The sequence below is a fragment of the Hemitrygon akajei genome, unplaced genomic scaffold, assembly GCF_048418815.1.
Source record: "Hemitrygon akajei unplaced genomic scaffold, sHemAka1.3 Scf000038, whole genome shotgun sequence".
NCBI lineage: Eukaryota > Metazoa > Chordata > Chondrichthyes > Myliobatiformes > Dasyatidae > Hemitrygon > Hemitrygon akajei.
The window spans coordinates 1-21742 of record NW_027331924.1 but is presented as its reverse complement, the minus strand read 5'-3'; positions in this window follow the sequence as shown (position 1 = coordinate 21742).

Sequence of the window (21742 nt, the reverse complement as noted above, 5' to 3'; positions counted from 1 at the left end):
GCATCTGTAGGGAGAAGCACTGTCGACGGTTCGGGCCGAGCCCCTTCATCAGGACAGCTGGTGTGGTATACTGCGTCCGGTGCTTCTGGTGTGGCCTTTTATATATTGGTGAGACCCGACGCAGACTGGGAGACCTTTTCGCTGAACACCAGAGAAAGCAGGATCTCCCAGTGGCCACACATTTTAATTCCACGTCCCATTCCCATTCTGATATGTCTATCCATGGACTCCTCTACTGTCAAGATGAAGCCACATTCAGGTTGGAGCAACAACACCTGGGTAGCCTCCAACCTGATGGCATGAACATTGACTTCTCTCACTTCCGTTAATGCCCCTCCTCCCCTTCTTACCCCATCCCTGACATATTTAGTTGTTTGTTTTTTTATCTCTCTCTCTCTCTCTCCCCATCACTGCCTGTTCTCCATCTCCCTCTGGTGATCCCCTCCCCCTTTCTTTCTCCCTGGGCCACCTGTCCCATGATCCTTTCCCTTCTCCAGCTCTGTATCCCTCTTGCCAATCACCTTTCCAGCTTCGGTCTTCTCCTATCATTTCACATTTTCCCCTTCCCCTCCTACTTTCAAATCTCTTACTATCTCTCCTTTCAGTTAGTCCTGACGAAGGGTCTCGGCCCGAAACATCGACAGCGCTTCTCCCTATAGATGCTGCCTGGCCTGCTGTGTTCCACCAGCATTTTGTGTGTGTTGTTTGAATTTCCAGCATCAGCAGATTTCCTCGTGTTTGCTCAGGGAATCAACATGGTTTTGCTGGATGTGTTCAGTGGAAATTCTGACCATTTCTATGTTTAGTGTGGGATCAACAACACATTAAACAGACAACAGATAAGAAAACGCGGCCATGGTCTGTCTAAGCCTGGCTTCGAGCGGAGGAGGGTTGGCCGTATGGCCAGCAACCCCATCTCTTAAAAACCCGGTGCGACAAAAACGTCAGCTGAATCTCCAAAGGCCTCATCCCTGCGGTCGGAATGACCTTCCCCTGGAAGACGATTGAAGACCTGCGCTGAAAGGAGAAGCCATGTGTCCCCCTGGGGTGGTTCACTACTACAATAACTGTGAGGCTTCCTCAGCCAACCCGGCCACTCCCTGTCCAGTGTAAAGGATCCCAGTAGTTCCAATGGTGTCCCTGTAGTCTGGAATGTGTCAGTCGGCAGCATTCCTGTACGAGACGGATTCCCAAACATTTTTATGCCAAGGACCAATACCAGTAACCGTGGTCCCCAGGTTAGGAACCCCTGCTCTCCGGACATCTCGATGTGATGGCAGGCCAACAAGTTTCGAGCGTCTTTCCCCGAGTTGATGATCTTCCAGCAGCACTCGCTGTCCGTTTTCCTGCGCGTCCTGGGAACAGCCCGAGGATCAGTGAGCCTTCTGTCACGCAGCTGCTGTGGCACAGACCCTTGCATCTTTCTACACAGATCTTCGCCAGCCCACAGTCCGCAAAGAGGCGAGTGACCGTCTCGTCTCCACTGCAGTAATCTCGGGGCAGCGCGCTGTGGGAGTGATCTCCGGGCATGCAGCAAGGATCAGACTGGGAGGGGCACTCTCGTCTCCACTGCAGTAATCTCGGGGCAGCGCGCTGTGGGAGTGATCTCCGGGCATGCAGCAAGGATCAGACTGGGAGGGCCCCTCTCGTCTCCACTGCAGTAATCTCGGGGCAGCGCGCTGTGGGAGTGATCTCCGGGCATGCAGCAAGGATCAGACTGGGAGGGCCCCTCTCGTCTCCACTGCAGTAATCTCGGGGCAGCGCGCTGTGGGAGTGATCTCCGGGCATGCAGCAAGGATCAGACTGGGAGGGACCCTTTCGCCGCCAGACAGGCGAGGTCTTGCTGCCTGTTGGTGAGATCTGGTGATGAGGCATTCTGCCAGATGGTCTGGACTGTCTGCACAGGGAACCACTCCACTGTGTCCATCCAGTCCTTCTCCTGCAGTCACTGCAGGACATTCCGTGCTGACCACTGTCTGGTGTTCTTGTGGACAAAGCAGCTGGTCTGAAAGAACTGTCACCAATTTCATGAACACAAGGTTCACATGGAGAAGCTTCCTGATTGAGACAGACACAGTCTCACAGGGTATTTACAGGGTAGGGGCAGGAATGATGTTTCTCCTGGCTGGGCAGTGGAACCAGGGATCACAGACTCAAAATCCGAGGTCACCTCAGCAGGACTGAGATGAGGAGAAATTTCCCCACCCACAGTGCAGTGGATATTTGGAGTTTTCTCCACAGGTTTTCTAAATTCAACCGACATATTTAGGGGCTCGGCGATGTTGGGAACGTTGCAGGAAAGTGGTGCTGAGGGCAAAGATCAGCCATGTTCTGAGTGAGGGACAGAACAGCGCAACGGACCGAATGGCAACGTCTGTTCCTGTTTCTTATTTTCTAAATCACGAGGTTACCTTTGCGCCTTGTTCTTCCTTGGCCTTCAGCCTGTCAGATTGCACAGGGGAGCGGTGAGAGCTCCGGAGATCCATCAGCAGCCGCTGCGGTTATTTTATGTTCTTGTTCTTTATCATTATTTTTGTATTTGCATTTGCACAGATCAGCACTCTGGCTGATCTTTCACTGCCTGCTTCTGTTGTGGTTACTATTCTATATTTTTTCTAAGTATGTCCGCAGGAAAATGCTTCTCGGGGTTGTATGTGGTGACTTATCTGGACTCTGAAAATAAAATTTATTTTGAAATTTGAGTTTCGGGAAACTTGCTTTAATTCTGAGAACAAACTGTGACTGACATCTCCAGCTCCCAGCAGCAGCCCGTCCTCAGACACACTCACAGCCAATCAGCGATCACCGTTGGGAGAAGGATGCTCTCATTGGCTGAGGGGAGTCAGTGGGCGGGACGCTGAGCGCCCGGCCCAGCCGCAGTTTGCAACCGGGACCCAGTGAGGTCGGAGACCGGAGCTGCGCCTCGGGTTTCGGCTGCACCACCGGCGGGTCGTGAATCCTTTCGAAGTCAGAGCTGAAGAGACCGGCGGAGATTCCGTGAGATGTTTCAGCGACACGGAGGGCGCCCGGCCTTTCCCCGCCGAGGATCGGGGCCTGTTGTCTGGAGTTGTCTCCCAGACCCGTCCCTTCCTTCTGGGATACGGGAGCTGCCCCGCAGCGGCTGCCGATGGATCTCCGGAGCTCTCACCGCTCCCCTGTGCAATCCGAACGGCTGAAAACCAAGGGAGAACAAGGCGCAAAGGTAAACTCGTGCTTTAGAAAATAAGTAACAGGAGCATGCCTGGCCACTCGGCCCGTTGCGCCTATTCCACCCTTTCCTCAGAGTAGTCCTTTTATTGATTTTAAACAAACACAAAAATGAAACATGAATACAAAGAGCTTGAGAGTACATAATTAATAGGTGAAGGTATAAATACAAATAGATGATAATAACCTCCCAAACTCATAGTGGTTACAAAAAATGGAGAAAATAAGAAATCCTCCCCCCCAAAAAATGAAAAAAATCCTAACCGACATGGACCATTGCATTATATCAATTATACACAGTAGCGTCAATAACTCCGCACCTCCATCCAAATAATTAAGGACAATAAAAGTAAGGTTTAGGAAAAGTCAGTTTAGCTTATATGAAAATGTTGAATAAATGGTCTCCAAGTTTCTTCATATTTAACTGAAGGGTCAAAGACAACACTTGTAATTTTTTCTAAACTCGAACAAGAAATATTTTGAGAAAACCACTGAAATATAGTTGGAGGATTAATTTCTTTCCAGTTCAATAGGATAGATCTTCTAGCCATTAACGTAACAAATGCAATCATCTGCCGGGCTGAGGGGGGATAAACGACTATTATCCACCATTGGCAAACCGAAAATTGCAGTAATAGGATGTGGTTGCAATTTGATATTCAGAACTGTTGAAATAATACCAAAAATATCTTTCCAATAATTTTGCAAACAGGGGCAAGACCGGAACATGTGGGTCAATGAAGCGACTTCAGAATGACATCTGTCACTGGTTGGATTAACATAAGAATAAAATCGAGCGAGTTTATCCTTGGACATGTGAGCCCTATGAACAACCTTAAATTGTATTAAGCATGTTTAGCACAAATAGAAGAAGAATTGACTAATTGTAAAATTTTCTCCCACTGCTCTGTGGGTATAAGACAGTGAAGTTCTTTTTCCCATTCCTTCTTTATTATTTCTGATATTCCTGGCTGTATTTTCATGATCATATGATAAATTATGGCTACTTAACCCTTCTGGCAAGGATTCAGAGCTAGAATTTTTTCTGTAATGTCCATTGGACATAATTTCAGAAAATACTAACATTCAAGAAATTTCTAACTTGCAAGTATCTAAAAAAAAGTGAGTTTTCGGCTGGATAGCTGTTCAAAGGGCATAAAACTGTTATCTAAAAATAGATCACAAAAACATGTTATACCTTTTGTTTTCCATAACACAAAGGCTTGGTCCATAAAAGAGGGCTGGAAAAAGAAGTTAGATATAATAGGGCTTGATTATTCAAGCCAAAGAATTTACGAAATTGAAACCATATTCTTAATGTATGTTTAACTATAGGATTAGTTATTTGGTTATTCGGTTTCGATAAAGCAAACGGAAGTGAAGATCTTAAAATAGAAAACAATAAGAAGTCTTGTACAGATTTACACTCCAAATTTACCCATTGTGGGCAAGGTACTATGACCGATTCTTGTGTCCAAAATATTAAATATTGAATATTAACTGCCCAATAGTAAAATCTCAGGTTTGGCAAGGCCAAACCACCTTCCTTCTTAGGCTTCTGTAAATATTTTTTACTTAATCTAGGGTTTTTATTCTGCCACACATATGAGGATATTTTGGAGTCAGTAATATCACAAAAAGATTTAAAAATAAAAATTGGTAATGCTTGGAATAAATATAAAAATTTGGGTAATACTATCATCTTGATAGTATTAATTCGACCAACCAATGACAGAGATAATGGGGACCACCTGGTAACAAGTTGCTTCATTTGTTCAATTAAAGGTAAAAAATTAACTTTAAATAAACCCTTATGTTTCGTGGTAATTTTAATACCCAAATACCCCCGGTAAGTAAAATGATCTGTGACAACTTTAAATGGTAAGTGTTTATAAATTGGAACTTGCATATTTAATGGAAATAATTCACTCTTATTAAAAATCAGTTTGTAGCCAGAAAAGCTACTAAACTGAGCAAGCAAGGATGAAATAGCAGGAATAGATCTCTCAGGGTCAGATATGTATAGTAACAAATCATCAGCATATAATGATAACTTATAAGTCCCTTACCCACCTAATATAAAAATTCTGCAATGTATTAAATAAATATAACCATTCAACTCTATCGAACACTTTTTCAGCATTTAAGGAAATGACATTCTGGTATATTAGATGAAGAAGTATAAATTGTATTAATTAAGTTTCTAATATTAAAAGATGAATAACAGGTTTTAATAAATCCGGTCTGATCTTCAGAGATAATTTGAGGTAATACATTTTCTAATCTAGTGGCCAAAAGTTTGGTAAAAATCTTAGAATCCGTATTCAGCAAGGATATTGGCCGATAGGATGCACATTCAGTGGGGTCTTTATCTTTTTAAAGAAATGGAGAAATAGAGGCATCATAAAAAGATTGTGGTTATTTACCTACAGTTAACGCATCTTTAAAAATTTTACAAAGCCGAGGAGGGAGTATAGAAGAAAAGGATTTTAAAAATTCAGGAGTATAACCGTCCGGACCAGGGGCTTTACCTGAATTCATTGAAAAAGAGAGTGGGTTCCCCTTTCCAGACCCTGCCCGGGGACTTGTGCCACTCCTCAGGGTTATATATGGAACCTCTCGGGCAGGGACAGGGAGTGGGTTCCCCTTTCCAGACCCTGCCCGGGGACATGTGCCACTCCTCAGGATTATATATGGAACCTCTCGGACAGGGACAGGGAGTGGGTTCCCCTTTCCAGACCCCGCCCGGGGACTTGTGCCACTCCTCAGGGTTATATATGGATCCTCTCAGACAGGGACAGGGAGTGGGTTCCCCTTTCCAGACCCTGCCCGGGGACTTGCGTGCACTCCTCTGGGTTATATATGGAACCTCTCTGGCAGTGACAGGGTGTGGGTTCCCCTTTCCCAGGCAGATGCCTGAAGGTGACCGGGAGTCACCAGAGGGGCTGATGTAATACAAGCCATGGCACGGTGGGTCGCTGAGGTAAGGGAACCCATTTGAATGACAGCCCGACCGCATGCGGATTTTGGTGAATTTACCCGATAACGACAGAAAAAAGGAGAATCCCTTGCGTACTTTATCGCTCGTTTTAAGGATACGTGAGAGTCCAATGCCGGCAAACCCCTGGACAGATCAGTATGTCCAGCTGGCAGTGCAGACTTTTCTAAACTGTCTCAGACCCAAGCCTGCCCACTCCTTTAAGTTAACTAATCTCAATTCGCTGTGTCAGACCTGGCCCCAGGTGACATAAATTCTGATGAATAGGGAGCGCAATTGACTCTTTAAAGGGACTGGGGGAAAGTGAGAGTGTGCACAGAGAACCAGTAGTGAGGAGATGGAGTTCGGGTCCCGACGAAGAACCCAGAACGGGTAGCAGGATCGTGTGGACGTTGCAGATGAAGAGGACATTTGGCTAAGGACAGAAACGGGGTTTGTAGAAAGAAGGCCAGAGAAGGCCAGACAAGAATAATAAGAGGCAGGAAGACCACATTTACTTTGCAGAATCCCTTTGGTCCCGGATAGGGCAGGCCAGAGGGGACGGATCACAGTGACGCTCGACAGAGTACCACATTTACTCTCCACAATCCCTTTGGTCCCGGATAGGGCAGGCCAGAGGGGACGGATCACAGTGATACTCGACAGAGTACCACATTTACTCTCCACAGTCCCTTTGGTCCCGGATAGGGCAGGCCAGAGGGGACGGATCACAGTGATATTCGACAGAGTACCACATTTACTCTGCACAATCCCTTTGGTCCCCAACAGGGCAGGCCAGAGGGGACGGATCACAGTGATACTCGACAGAGTACCACATTTACTCTCCACAATCCCTTTGGACACGGATAGGGCAGGCCAGAGGGGACGGATCACAGTGATACTCGACAGAGTACCACATTTACTCTCCACAGTCCCTTTGGACCCGGATAGGGCAGGCCAGAGGGGACGGATCACAGTGATGCTCGACAGAGTACCACATTTACTCTCCACAATCCCTTTGGTCCCGGATAGGGCAGGCCAGAGGGGACAGATCACAGTGATGCTCGACAGAGTACCACATTTACTCTCCACAATCCCTTTGGTCCCAGATAGGGCAGGCCAGAGGGGACAGATCACAGTGATGCTCGACAGAGTACCACATTTACTCTCCACAATCCCTTTGGTCCCAGATAGGGCAGGCCAGAGGGGACAGATCACAGTGATGCTCGACAGAGTACCACATTTACTCTCCACAATCCCTTTGGTCCCGGATAGGGCAGGCCAGATGGGACAGATCACAGTGATACTCGACAGAGTACCACATTTACTCTCCACAATCCCTTTGGTCCCGGGTAGGGCAGGCCAGTAGGGACGGATCACAGTGATACTCGACAGAGTACCACATTTACTCTCCACAATCCCTTTGGTCCCGTATAGGGCAGGCCAGAGGGGACGGATCACAGTGATACTCGACAGAGTACCACATTTACTCTCCACAATCCCTTTGGTCCCGGATAGGGCAGGCCAGAGGGGACGGATCACAGTGATACTCGACAGAGTACCACATTTATTCTCCACAATCCCTTTGGTCCCGGATAGGATAGGCCAGAGGGGACAGATCACAGTGATGCTCGACAGAGTACCACATTTACTCTCCACAATCCCTTTGGTCCCGTATAGGGCAGGCCAGAGGGGACAGATCACAGTGATACTCGACAGAGTACCACATTCACTCTCCACAATCCCTTTGGTCCCGTATAGGGCAGGCCAGAGGGGACGGATCACAGTGATACTCGACAGAGTACCACATTTACTCTCCACAATCCCTTTGGTCCCGTATAGGGCAGGCCAGAGGGGACGGATCACAGTGATACTCGACAGAGTACCACATTTACGCTCCACAATCCCTTTGGTCCCGGATAGGGCAGGCCGGAGCGGACAGATCACAGTGACGCTCGACAGAGTACCACATTTACTCTCCACAATCCCTTTGGTCCCGGATAGGGCAGGCCAGAGGGGACAGATCACAGTGATACTCGACAGAGTACCACATTTACTCTCCACAATCCGTTTGGTCCCGGATAGGGTAGGCCAGAGGGGACGGTTCACAGCGATACTCGACAGAGTACCACATTTACTCTCCACAATCCCTTTGGTCCCGGATAGGGTAGGCCAGAGGGGACAGATCACAGTGATACTCGACAGAGTACCACATTTACTCTCCACAATCCCTTTGGTCCCGGATAGGGCAGGCCAGAGGGGACGGTTCACAGCGATACTTGACAGAGTACCACATTTACTCTCCACAATTCCTTTGGTCCCGGATAGGGCAGGCCAGAGGGGACGGTGATACAGGCGGCTGTGATCAGGCTCACCACACAGGCAGGCTCTTTTCTCACTGCTGTAATCAGGTAGAAGGTACAAGAGCCTCAGGGCTCATCCCACCAGAGTCAGGAACAGTTACTACCCCTCAGCCATCAGGCTGTGGAACAACACAGGATAACTGCACTCACCTGCTGTCCATAGAGATGCTCCCACAACAAATCATCGTACTGGGACTGTCTCAAAATGAGTGAAATAAGAGGTGGTTTGACTGAGACAGATCGCATTCCTGTCTCAGAATTAGAGAAATACTATCTCAAAGGATATTTACAGCGGAAGGGCTGGAATGATGTTTCCCATAAGGTGTGGAATCAGTGCTCATAGACTCAAAATCCGAGGACAACTCAGCAGGTCTGAGATGAGGAGAAATTTCCTCACCCAGAGTGCAGTGAATCATTGCAATTATCTCCACAAGGTTTCTAAATTGAATAGACATATCCTGGGGCTCAGCGGTGATGGAAAGTTGCAGGAAAGTGGTGCTGAGTTCAAACGTCAAGCATGTTCTGAGTGAAGGGCAGAAGAGTCGGAAGGGGCCGATTGGCCACGCCTTCTCTATTTCTGATTTTCTGAAACACGAGTCTACCTTTGCGCCTCACTGTTTCTCGTCCCGTCAGATTGAACAGGGAGAGCTGAGAGCACCGGACATCTATCGGCAGCCGCTGCGGTTATTTCATGTTCTCATTGTTTATTTGCATTGGCGAAGTTTGTTGTCTTCTGCACTCTGGTTGATCTTTCAGTGATCCAGATATAGTTACCATTCTGTAGCTTTGCTCTGTACGTTTGTAGGAGTTGTATGTGGCGACTTGTATGTACTCTGATAATAAAATTTACTTTGAACTTTGAGCCTCGGGGAACTTGCTTTGTTTCTGAGAACGAAGTGTGATTGACATCTCCAGCTGCGCGATAGCAGCCCCTCCTCGGATACACTCACAGCCAATCAGAGAACACTACTGGGAGAATCTTGCCTCCATTGGCTGAGGTGTGTCAGTGGGCGGACCGAAGTTTGGAATCGGGAACGAGTGGATCTGGTGAGAGACCCGAGATTGGGAGCAGCTCCCCGGGTAAAGGCTGCAACAGTGGCCGGAGTTTTGAATCCTTCCGATGGTGGAGGTGAAGAGACGGGCGGAGATTCCGTGAGATGTTTCAGCCACACAGAGGGTGCCTGGTCTTTCCCCGCCGTGCATCGGGGCCTGTTGTCCGGAGTTTCCTCCCAGACCTGTCTCCTGCTGCTGGGATACGGGAGCTGGCCCGCAGCGGCTGCCAATTGAACTCCGGTGCTGTGAGCGCTCCCCTGTGCAAAAGGACAGGCTGAAGGTCAAGGGAGAACCAGGCGCAAAGGCAAACTCGGACTTTAGAAAAAGGAAACAGGAGCAGGCCATTCGGCCCTTTGTGTCTGTTCTGCCTTTCACTCAGAACATGCCTGATCTTTGACCTCCGCGCCACTTTCGCGCAACGTTCCCAGCATCGCAGAGCCCCAAAATTTGTCCTTCGAATTTAGAAACCTTGTGGAGAAAACTCCAAAGATTCGCTGCCCTCTGGGTGAGGACATTTCTCCTCATCTCAGTCCTGCTGAGGTGAACTCGGATTCTGTGAACCCCATTCCTCACCACAGCCAAAGGAAACATCATTCCTGCCTCTACCCTGTCAATACCCTGTGAGACTGTGTCTGTCTCAGTCAGACGGCCTTTTATTTCTCTAATTTTGATACGGGCCCAGTCAGTATAATCTCTCCGAGGACACTACCTCACCTCCTAAATCAATCTGGGAAATCTCTTCATTCCCTTCATCCCACAGGCTGACTCCGGGAGGGAGACCAGACCTGTGTACAGTGTTCCATGTACGCTCTCACCAGGACCCCATATACCTTCAGAGGAGATCTTTATTCTTCTATTCAAACCTTCCTTCCCATTCAATGCTCTTCATTTAATATCGAACTCAAACAGTGAACAGACACAACACAGCCAATTCAGCCATGAATTTAAAGGGCAGGTGTTGCAACAGTTTGAGCTTCATACCGGGGGCCACGGAGCAAGCAGGGTGTCACAAAGGGAGGAATGTGGGAGTGTTGTATGTCTGAGCCCAGCTGTGTGTGTTTGTGTATCAGAATCAGGTTTAATATCACCCGCGTATGTGGTGAAATTTGTTGTTTTGTGTCTGCAGTACATTGCAATATTTAGTAATAAAAGCTATAGGTTACAATTAGAATGTGTAAAATTATATTTAAAAAGTAGTGCAAAACGAGAGGGACAATACTGAGGAAGTGTTCATGGGTTCTTTGTCCATTCAGAAATCTGATGGTGGAGGGGAAGAAGCTGTTCCTGAACCGGTGAGTGTGTCTTCAGGGTCCTGTACATCCTCCTTGATGGTAGCAATGAGAAGAGGTCATGTCCTGGGTGATGGGGGTCCTTAATGATGGATGCCACCTTTTTGTGGCATCATCTTTTGAATGTGTCCTGGATGCTGTGGAGTCCAGTGCCCATGAAGGAGCTGGCTGAGTTTACAACTTTCTGCAGCATTTTCCGATCCTGTGCAGTGGCCTCTCCACACCAGGCAGTGATGCAACCAGTTAGAATGCTCTCCACAGTACAGCTGTAGAAATTTGCAAGTGTCTTTAGTGACAGACCGATTCCCCTCAATCTCCGAATGAAATATAGCCGACGTTGTGCCTTCATTGTAACTGCATCAATATGTTGGGCCCATGATAGTTCCTCAGAGATGTTGACAGGCAGGAAATGGAAACTGCTCACCCTTTTCACTTCTGATCCCACGATGAGGACTGGTGTGTGTTCCCTCGACTTCCCCTTCCTGAATCCACAATCAATTCCTTTGTTTTCATGATGCTGATTGCAAGGTTGTTGCTGTGACACCACTCAACTTGCTGATCTATCTCACTCCTGTACTCCTCCTCGTCACCATCTGAAATTCCATCAACAATAGTTGTGTCATCGGCAAGTTTATAGATGAGCCTCGCCACACAGACGTGGGTGTAGAGAGAGTAGAGCAGTGGGCTGAGCACGCATCGTTGAGGTGTGCCAGTGTTGATTGTCAGCAAGGAGGAGATGTTATTTCTGATCCACACGGACTGTGGTCTCCTGGTGAGGATCCAGTTGCAGAAGGAGGTACAGAGGCCCCGGTTTTGGAACTTGTCGATTACAATTGAGGGTCTGATTGTGTTGAACGCTGAGCTGTAATCAGCAGCCTGACTTCTGTATTGCTTTTATCCTGGTGATCTGAGGCTGAGTGTGAGCCAGTGAGAATTGTTGACAGATTGTGGCGATTGGCAAATTGCAGTGGGTCCCTGCACACAGACAGGAGCTGATTCCAGTCATGACCAACCCCTCAAAGCACTTCATCACAGTAGTGAGCGACACTGGGTGATAGTTGTTGAGGCAGGTCACCCTGGTATTTTTGGGCACTGATATGATTGTCGATGTTTTTAAGTGTGTGTGTGTGTGTGTGTCTACAGGTATTCGCACGCTTGAGCAGAGAGACAGAGTATTTGAGGCTTTCCAGTTCAATTCAGGAATATTTCCAGTAATGGGTGTGCCTCGAAAGACGGGACACAGTGTTGGGCCGACCATTCAGATCAGAACAAAATAATTTACCCGGCAGACTGAGCTCACAACCCGATCTTGTGTTTCAGAGTTATTTACAAATTGAAATGTACAATTTAAAATGTGCAAAGTACATTTATTATCAAAGTATAGGCACATAGCCATGTATAATCCTGGGATTTGATTATATTGTAAATTCAGTGAACTCAAGAACCATTATAAGATGAGTGAAAGATCGCCCCCAACAGGACAAACAAAACAACCATGTGCAAAAGACAACAAAATTCAAATACAAAAGAAGTAAAACTAATAAATAACCCATTAATAAACATCAAGAACATGAGATGAAGAGCTATTGATTGTGTCCATTGGTTGTGGGAATAGCAAAGTTTAAGGATCTGGTCTCAATTTAGAAAATTTTTTGGTTTAGCGAATTTTTCATTATCATCTCCCAATCTCCTTAATTTTTTTTTATCCCTTCCATGACTGACAAAGTCTTTAAGGATTGGGATGAACTCGGTATTAAGTGTTTTTGGGACTTGTTTATCTCAGGATCTCTTGCATCATTTGACCAATTGTCAAATAAATTTGCACTCCCAAAATCACATTTTTACAGATACCTTCAAATTAGAGATTTTCTACGTTTCCAATTAGCTACTTTTCCTATAGCTCCTGATAAAAATTTACTGGACGATCTTTTAAATTTAAAACCTTTTGTTAATAGTTCTATTACCGGTATCTGTAACTTGTTGATTGATTCTAGACAATACTTTTTAGAGAAAATAAAAAAAGCTTGGGAGGATGACCTAAATTGTCAGATTTCTGATGATAGATGGAATAAAATTCTTAAACGGGTTAATTAATCATCTTTCTGTGCTCGTCACTCTCTTCTACAATTTAAAGTGGTTCATAGAGCTTACATTTCTAAACAGAAGCTCCCCAGTTTTTACCCGAATGTTTCTCCACTTTGTAATAAATGCAACTCTGCTGATGCCTCTTTAATTCATATGTTTTGGCTTTGCCCTACAGTTGAAAAGTTTTGGCGGGAAATATTTCATACCTTCTCTCAACTTTTTAGGGTCCAATTTGACCCAAATCCCCTTACTGCCTAGTTTGGTATTATTGCAAATGAAGATATAACTTTAAATACTCCTAACCTACAGGTTTTAGTTTTTACCTCTCTTTTAGCAGGAAGAGCAATCTTGCTTAAATGGAAGGAGTCTACCCCTCCTACACATCTTCAATGGCTACATGATATTATGTCGTATTTAAATTTAGAAAAGATCCGCTGCTCAGCCTTAAATTCGAAACAATCTTTTTATGATATTTGGGGACCTTTCCTAAATTACTTTTCCAATTTATAAAGTTTAACAGTGCACAGACTTTTATGTATATTTTTATCTTCTCTTCTTAAGTGAATACGTTTTTTTTTCTAATTATCAATTATCATCCATTAGTTTTTTCTTTGGTAGTTGGTAGAGGGTTGACTTTTTTGTATATATATAAAAAATTTCTCTTATGATGTATGACCTATCTTTAAATGTTTGATTACAGTGGTATAACTTTATGTGTTATGCTATAACATTTTGATCAATTTTATTACAATATTTGAATGTACACAAGTTATGTTGAAATGTATCTATGTGTTGCACTCTAAACCTTTTTTTTCTGCTGAATAAAAATATTGTAAAAAGAAAGAAGCATCTGTTGGTTGAGTGTAATAACTGTTTCTGAACCTGGGGTTGAGGCTCCTGAGGCTCCTGTACCTCCCTCCTGATGGCAGCATTGAGAACAAAGCATGGCCTGGGCGGTGGGGGTCCTTGATGATGGATGCTGATTTCCTGCGACAGCACTCCGCAGAGATGTGCTCAGTTGTGAGGAAAGTTTTTACCCGTGATGTGCTGGGCCATATCTACTATGATGTGCTGGGCCATACTACTGAGGACAGACAGTTCCTGCTTTCTTGTAATTGCACTTGTGTCCCGGGCTCGGGACGGATCCTCTGAAACGTTAACACTGTGGAATTTAAAGTTGCTGAACGTCTCCACCTTTGAGCCCCGATGAGGATTGCCTCATGGGTTCCTGTTTCCTCCTCCAAAGTCCAGAACCAGTTCATTGCTCTTGCTCTCAGTGAATGAGAGGCTGCTCTTGGACCATAAGACCATGAGAGACAGAAGCAGAATTAGGCCATTTGGCCCATCAAAACTGCTCTGCCACTTCATCATGGTAAATCCATTTTTCCTCCCAGCCCCATTTTCCTGCCTTCGCCGCGTATCCTTTCATGTCCTGACCGATCTAAAGTCCATCAACCTCTGCCTTAGCAAAAGGAAAAGCAGCATCGGTCATCAGGGCAAGATGATGTGAGGCACCTCCCACTCCATACCCATCCATTTCTGTCCCTCCCCCCTTCCCACTCTCTTGCCTACAAACCTCACTTTCATTCTTACCATTCTCTTCTCTCTCGCTCCCTCCCCTCTCTCCTCTCTCTCTCACACTCTCCGCCCCTCTTCCACACTCTCACCCACACTTCCCACTTTCTCCCAACTCTCTGCTTCACTCTTTCCTCCCCAGTATACCCCATTCTCCTACTCTTGAACCCTCTCTCCCCACATTCTCTTTCTTTCACTCTCATCCCTCTTCCCTCCCTCTCCCCTTCCCTTTTCCCCTTTCTCCACCCCTCTCCAGTTTCTCCCACTCTCACCCTCACCCCCTCTACACCCCCACTCTCAGATCAATGATTCTGTGCTCTGTTTACACTTGTTTAGTAAATTGTTCGTATCACTTGTTCCTTCATCAATTCCTTCACTCTTTGTTTTAGACTTGGGATTGTGTTTTTCATTATATATTGTACTTCTCACTTACTGTAATCCAACAAACAATCCCGCAGCATCCTCGGGAAGTTCCCACTCCCCACTGATCGAATCCTCTCATCTTGCTGATCTCGGTCCGACACGTCCACTCTTTATTATTTTCCATAGAGGTTGCCTGACCTGCTGAGTTCCTCCAGCATTTTGTGTGTGTTGTTCTCCGTTACATCTCCTCCTCTCTGCCCCTTTCCTTTCCCATTTCCTGCACCTCTCTCCCTTCCTCCATTCTTACCCATCTCTCCCACGCGCTCTCACTCCCTCTGTCCCTCTCTTACCCCGACTGTTCATTGCAGTCTCTCTGTCTCCCCCTTTATCACTCTCTCTCTCTCACACACACACAAACCTCTCCCCTGTATTACTCTCGCAATCACTCCCACACTCTCCTCCGCTCCAGCCCTCTCCATCTCTCCCACCTCCACGCTGGTCCACTCCTCCCTTTCTCCCTCTCTCCTTCCCTCCCTCTCTATAACACCCCTGTTCCCGCTCTCCTGCTCTCCTTCTCTCGTTTGCTCAAATTTCACGTAAAATTGTTCTCCCTCTCTGCCTCCCCACCCTCTATCTTTGCTCACGTTCTTACCCTCCATCTTCCTTCTTCCCTCGGTGACTCTCTTCACCCTCTATCACTGCACCCACTCGCTCATCCCACTCTTACCCTCTTCAAACTACTTACCCGCACTCTCCCATTCTCCCCCTATATTCTAGCCTTTGTCTCTCCACATTTCTCTCCCTCACTCTCTTTCTCTCTTCACCACTGTCACATCTGTCCTTCGGCCCAAGGAGAGAGGGAAAAGAGTTAGACACAGATGGAGAGGGAGGAGTGAAACTGATCGAGTTAGCAATTGATTGTATTGGCATTGGCTTCGTTCAGTGACCCCAGCTCGAACTTGCTCCCCGACTGCATATCCTTCCCTCCATCCGTGCCTTCAAAGTACACTGAGAGAGAGAGAGAAAGAGGCAGAGAGAGAGAGAGAGAGAGAGAGAGGGAGAGAGAGAGACAGAGAGAAGGAGAGAGGAAGAGAGGGAGAGAGACAGAGAGAGAGAGGAACAGAAAGAGAGAGAGACAGAGAGGGAGAGCAAGGGACAGAGAGAGAGCGAGAGAGATAGACAGAGAGAGAGAGGGTGGGGAGAGAGTGAGACAGAGAGAGGGAGAGGGAGAGAGAGGAACAGAGTGAGAGAGAGACAGAGAGAGGGAGGGGAGAACGAGAGGGAGAGATGGAGAGAGGGAAAGAGACAGAGAGGCAGAGAGAGAGAGACAGAAAGAGAGGGAGGGAGAACGAGAGGGAGAGATGGAGAGAGGGAAAGAGAAAGAGAGGCAGAGAGAGAGGAACAGAGAGAGAGAGAGAGAGAGAGGGGGAGAGGGAGACAGACAGAGAAAGAGGGTGGGGAGAGAGTGAGGGAGAGAGACAGAGAGAGAGGGGACAGAGAGACAGAAAGAGAGCGAGAGGGAGAGATGGAGAGAGGGAAAGAGACGGAGAGAGGCAGAGAGGGTGGGGAGAGAGTGAGACAGGGAGAGAGAGGAACAGAGAGTGGGAGGGGACAGACAGAGAGAGAGGGAAAGATGGAGAGAGACAGAGACAGGCAGAGAGAGGGAGACAGAGAGAGGGTGGGGAGAGAGTGAGAGGGAGAGAGACAGAGACAGAAGGAGAGAGAGAGAAAGAGAGAGAGAAACAGAGAGTGAGAGACAGACAGAGGGAGAGATGGAGAGGGAAAGAGAGAGAGAGGGAGACAGAGACAGAGAAAGAGAGGGAGACAGAGAGAGAGGGTGGGGAGAGAGAGTGAGCGAGAGAGGGACAGAGAGAGAGACAGGCAGAGACAGGACAGAGAGAGAGATTGAGAGAGAGTGAGAGAGGGAGACAGACAGAGAGGGGAAGAGAGAGGAGGGTGTGTGGAGAGAGTGAGAGAGACAGAGAGAGAGAAAGAGTGTGTGAGTGAGTGAGTGAGAGAGAGGCAGCGAGAGTGATGCAGAGAGCGTGAGAGAGAGGGAGAGACAGAAAGCGAGGGAGAGAGACAGAGAGAGCGGAACAGGGAGTGAGAGGAGACAGACAGAGAGGGAAAGCAAGAGAGAGAGTGAGAGAGACAGAGACAGGCGGAGAGAGAGGAACAGAGAGGGAGAGAGACAGAGAGAGAGAGAGGGAGACACAGGGAGAGCGAGATACATAGAGAGAAGGAGAGAGGACAGGCAGAGAGAGAGAGAGGGTGAGGAGAGAGGGAGAAGGGAGAGAGAGACAGAGAGAGAGGGAGAGACAGAGAGGGGGGGAGAGAGAGAAAGGGAGTGAGACAGAAAGAGAGTAAGAGAGAGACAGATAGAGGGGGAAGAGAGCAGAGAGGAAACGTGGGAGAGAGAGGCAGAGCGGAGAGAGGAAGAGAGAGAGAAGGAGAGATTGAGAGAGAGAGAGAGCGAGATACAGAGAGAAAGAGAGAGAGGGAGAGACAGAGAGACAGGCAGAGACAGAGAGGGTGGGGGAGAGAGTGAGAGGGAGAGAGACAGAGAGGGAGAGAGAGAGGGGAGAGAGAGAAAGGGAGTGAGACAGAAAGAGAGTGAGAGAGAGACAGAGAGAGGGGGAGAGAGGCAGAGAGAGAGAGGAGAGAGGAAAAGAGGGAGGAGAGAGACAGATAGAGAGGAAGAGAGAGAAGGAGAGAGAGGAACAGAGAGTGAGGGAGACAGAGAGAGGGACAGAGATTGAGAGAGAAACGGAGTGAGAGAGAGAGGGCGGAGAGAGGGAGAGAGTCAGAGAGGGTGTTGGAGAGAGAGAGTGAGACAGAGAGAGAGGCAGAGAGAGAGAAGGGAGAGAGGGAGAGAGAGAGAGGGAGAGTGGGAGAGACAGAGAGAGAGGAACAGAATGAGAGAGAGAGAGGAACAGGGAGTGAGAGAGACAGAGATAGTGGGAGAGCAAGAGAGAGAGTGTGAGAGAGACATAGAAACTGGCAGAGAGCGAGGAACAGAGAGAGAGGGAGAGAGACAGAGAGAGAGGGAGAGGACACAGGGAGAGCGAGATACATAGAGAGAGAAGGAGAGAGACAGGCAGAGAGAGAGAGGGTGGGGAGAGAGTGAGAGGGAGAGGGAAAGAGGGACAGAGAGAGAGGGAGAGACAGAGAGGGGGGAGAGAGAGAAAGGGAGTGAGACAGAAAGAGAGTAAGAGAGAGACAGATAGAGGGGGAAGAGAGGCAGAGAGGAAACGTGGGAGAGAGAGGCAGAGGAGAGAGGAAGAGAGAGAGAAGGAGAGAGGGAGAGAGAGGGAGAGCGAGATACAGAGAGAAAGAGAGAGAGGGGGCGACAGAGAGACAGGCAGAGACAGAGAGGGTGGGGAGAGAGTGAGAGGGAGAGGGAGAGAGAGGACAGAGAGGGAGAGCAAGGGACAGAGAGAGAGCGAGAGAGATAGACAGAGAGAGAGAGGGTGGGGAGAGAGTGAGACAGAGAGAGGGAGGGAGAGAGAGGAACAGAGTGAGAGAGAGACAGAGAGAGGGAGGGAGAACGAGAGTGAGAGATGGAGAGAGGGAAAGAGACAGAGAGGCAGAGAGAGAGAGACAGAAAGAGAGGGAGGGAGAACGAGAGGGAGAGATGGAGAGAGGGAAAGAGAAAGAGAGGCAGATGAGAGAGGAACAGAGAGAGACAGAGAGAGGGAGAGGGAGAGAGAGGATCAGAGTGAGAGAGGGAGAGGGAGACAGACAGAGAAAGAGGGTGGTGAGAGAGTGAGGGAGAGAGACAGAGAGAGAGAGGGACAGAGAGACAGAAAGAGAGCGAGAGGGAGAGATGGAGAGAGGGAAAGAGACAGAGAGAGGCAGAGAGGGTGGGGAGAGAGTGAGACAGGGAGAGAGAGGAACAGAGAGTGAGAGGGACAGACAGAGAGAGAGGGAAAGATGGAGAGAGACAGAGACAGGCAGAGAGAGAGAAACAGAGAGGGAGACAGAGAGAGGGTGGGGAGAGAGTGAGAGGGAGAGAGACAGAGAAAGAAGGAGAGAGAGAGAAAGAGAGAGAGAAACAGAGAGTGAGAGAGACTGACAGAGGGAGAGATGGAGAGGGAAAGAGAGAGAGAGAGGGAGACAGAGACAGAGAAAGAGAGGGAGACAGAGAGAGAGGGTGGGGAGAGAGAGTGAGCGAGAGAGGGACAGAGAGAGAGACAGGCAGAGACAGACAGAGAGAAAGAGAGAGAGAAGAGAGAGAGATTGAGAGAGAGTGAGAGAGGGAGACAGAGAGGGGAAGGAGAGAGAGGGTGTGGAGAGAGTGAGAGAGACAGAGAGAGAGAAAGAGAGAGTGAGTGAGTGAGTGAGAGAGAGGCAGCGAGAGTGATGGAGAGAGCGTGAGAGAGAGGGAGAGAGGAAGAGAGAGAGGGAGAGACAGAAAGCGAGGGAGAGAGACAGAGAGAGCGGAACAGAGAGTGAGAGAGGAACAGGGAGTGAGGAGAGACAGACAGAGAGGGAAAGCAAGAGAGAGAGTGAGAGAGACAGAGACAGGCAGAGAGAGAGGAACAGAGAGAGAGGGAGAGAGACACAGAGAGAGGGAGAGACACGGGGAGAGCGAGATACATAGAGCGAGAGAGAAGGAGAGGTACAGGCAGAGAGAGAGAGGGTGGGGGAGAGAGTGAGGGAGAGGGAGAGAGAGAGACAGAGAGGGGGAAGAGAGGCAGAGAGGAAACGTGGGAGAGAGAGGCAGAGAGAGGAAGAGAGAGAGAAGGAGAGAGGGAGAGAGAGGGAGAGCGAGATACAGAGAGAAAGAGAGAGAGGGAGAGACAGAGAGACAGGCAGAGACAGAGAGGGTGGGGAGAGAGTGAGAGGAGAGGGAGAGAGACAGAGAGGGAGAGAGAGAGGGGGAGAGAGAGAAAGGGATGAGACAGAAAGAAAGTGAGAGAGAGACACAGAGAGGGGGAGAGAGGCAGAGAGAGAGAGGAAAAGAGGGAGAGAGAGACAGATAGAGAGGAAGAGAGAGAAGGAGAGAGGAACAGAGAGTGAGGGAGACAGAGAGAGAGAGAGATTGAGAGAGAGAGGAACAGGGAGTGAGAGAGAGAGGGGCGGAGAGAGGGAGAGAGTCAGAGAGGGTGTTGGAGAGAGAGTGAGACAGAGAGGCAGAGAGAGAGGAGAGAGGGAGAGAGAGAGGGAGAGTGGGAGAGGACAGAGAGAGAGGAACAGAATGAGAGAGAGAGGAACAGGGATGAGAGAGACAGAGATAGTGGGGAGAGCAAGAGAGAGAGAGTGAGAGAGACAGAGAAACAGGGCAGAGAGCGAGGGAACAGAGAGAGAGGGGACACAGGGAGAGCGAGATACATAGAGAGAGAGAAGGAGAGAGACAGGCAGAGAGAGAGAGGGTGGGGAGAGAGTGAGAGGGAGAGGGAAAGAGGGACAGAGAGAGAGGGAGAGACAGAGAGGGGGGAGAGAGAGAAAGGGAGTGAGACAGAAAGAGAGTAAGAGAGAGACAGAGAGAGGGGGGGAGAGAGGCAGAGAGAGAGAGGAAAAGAGGGAGAGAGAGACAGATAGACAGGAAGAGAGAGAAGGAGAGAGGAACAGAGAGGGAGACAGAGAGAGAGAGAGAGATTGAGAGAGAGAGGAAACAGGGTGTGAGAGAGAGAGGGGCGGAGAGAGGGAGAGAGTCAGAGAGGGTGTTGGAGAGAGAGTGAGACAGAGAGGCAGAGAGAGAGGAGAGAGGGAGAGAGAGAGGGAGAGTGGGAGAGACAGAGAGAGAGGAACAGAATGAGAGAGAGAGGAACAGGGAGTGAGAGAGACAGAGATAGTGGGAGAGCAAGAGAGAGAGAGTGAGAGACAGAGAAACAGGCAGAGAGCGAGGAACAGAGAGAGAGGGTCACAGGGAGAGCGAGATACATAGAGAGAGAGAAGGAGAGAGACAGGCAGAGAGAGAGAGAGGGTGGGGAGAGAGTGAGAGGGAGAGGGAAAGAGAGACAGAGAGAGAGGGAGAGACAGAGAGGTGGGGGGGAGAGAGAAAGGGAGTGAGACAGAAAGAGAGTAAGAGACAGACAGATAGAGGGGGAAGAGAGGAAACGTGGGAGAGAGAGGCAGAGGGAGAGAGGAAGAGAGAGAGAAGGAGAGAGGGAGAGAGAGGGAGAGCGAGATACAGAGAGAAAGAGAGAGAGGGGGGCGACAGAGAGACAGGCAGAGTCAGAGAGGGTGGGGGATGAGAGTGAGAGGGAGAGGGAGAGAGACAGAGAGAGAGAGAGGGGAGAGGAGAGAGAAAGGAGTGAGACAGAAAGAGAGTGAGAGTGAGACAGAGGGGGGAGAGAGGCAGAGAGAGAGGAAAAGAGGGAGAGAGAGAGGGAGAGGACAGAGAGAGAGGAACAGAGAGTGAGAGAGACAGAGAGAGAGGGACAGAGATTGAGAGAGAGAGGAACAGGGAGTGAGAGAGAGAGGGGCGGAGAGAGGGAGAGAGACAGAGAGGGTTTTGGAGAGAGAGTGAGACAGAGAGAGAGGCAGAGAGAAGGAGAGAGGGGAGAGAGACAGAGAGAGAGGAACAGAATGAGAGAGAGAGAAAGGAAACAGGGAGTGAGAGAGACAGATAGAGTGGGAGAGCAAGAGAGAGAGAAGGAGAGAGACAGAGAAACAGGCAGAGTGCGAGGAACAGAGAGAGAGGGAGAGAGAGACAGAGAGACACGTAGAGAGAGAGAGGGTGGGGAGATAGTGAAAGGGAGAGGGAGAGGGAGAGACAGAGGGGAGAGAGTGAGAAAGGGAGGAGAGACAGAGGAGAGAGAGTGGGGAGAGATGAGACAGATGAACAGAGAGTGAGAGAGACTGAGAGAGAGAGGGACAGAGTG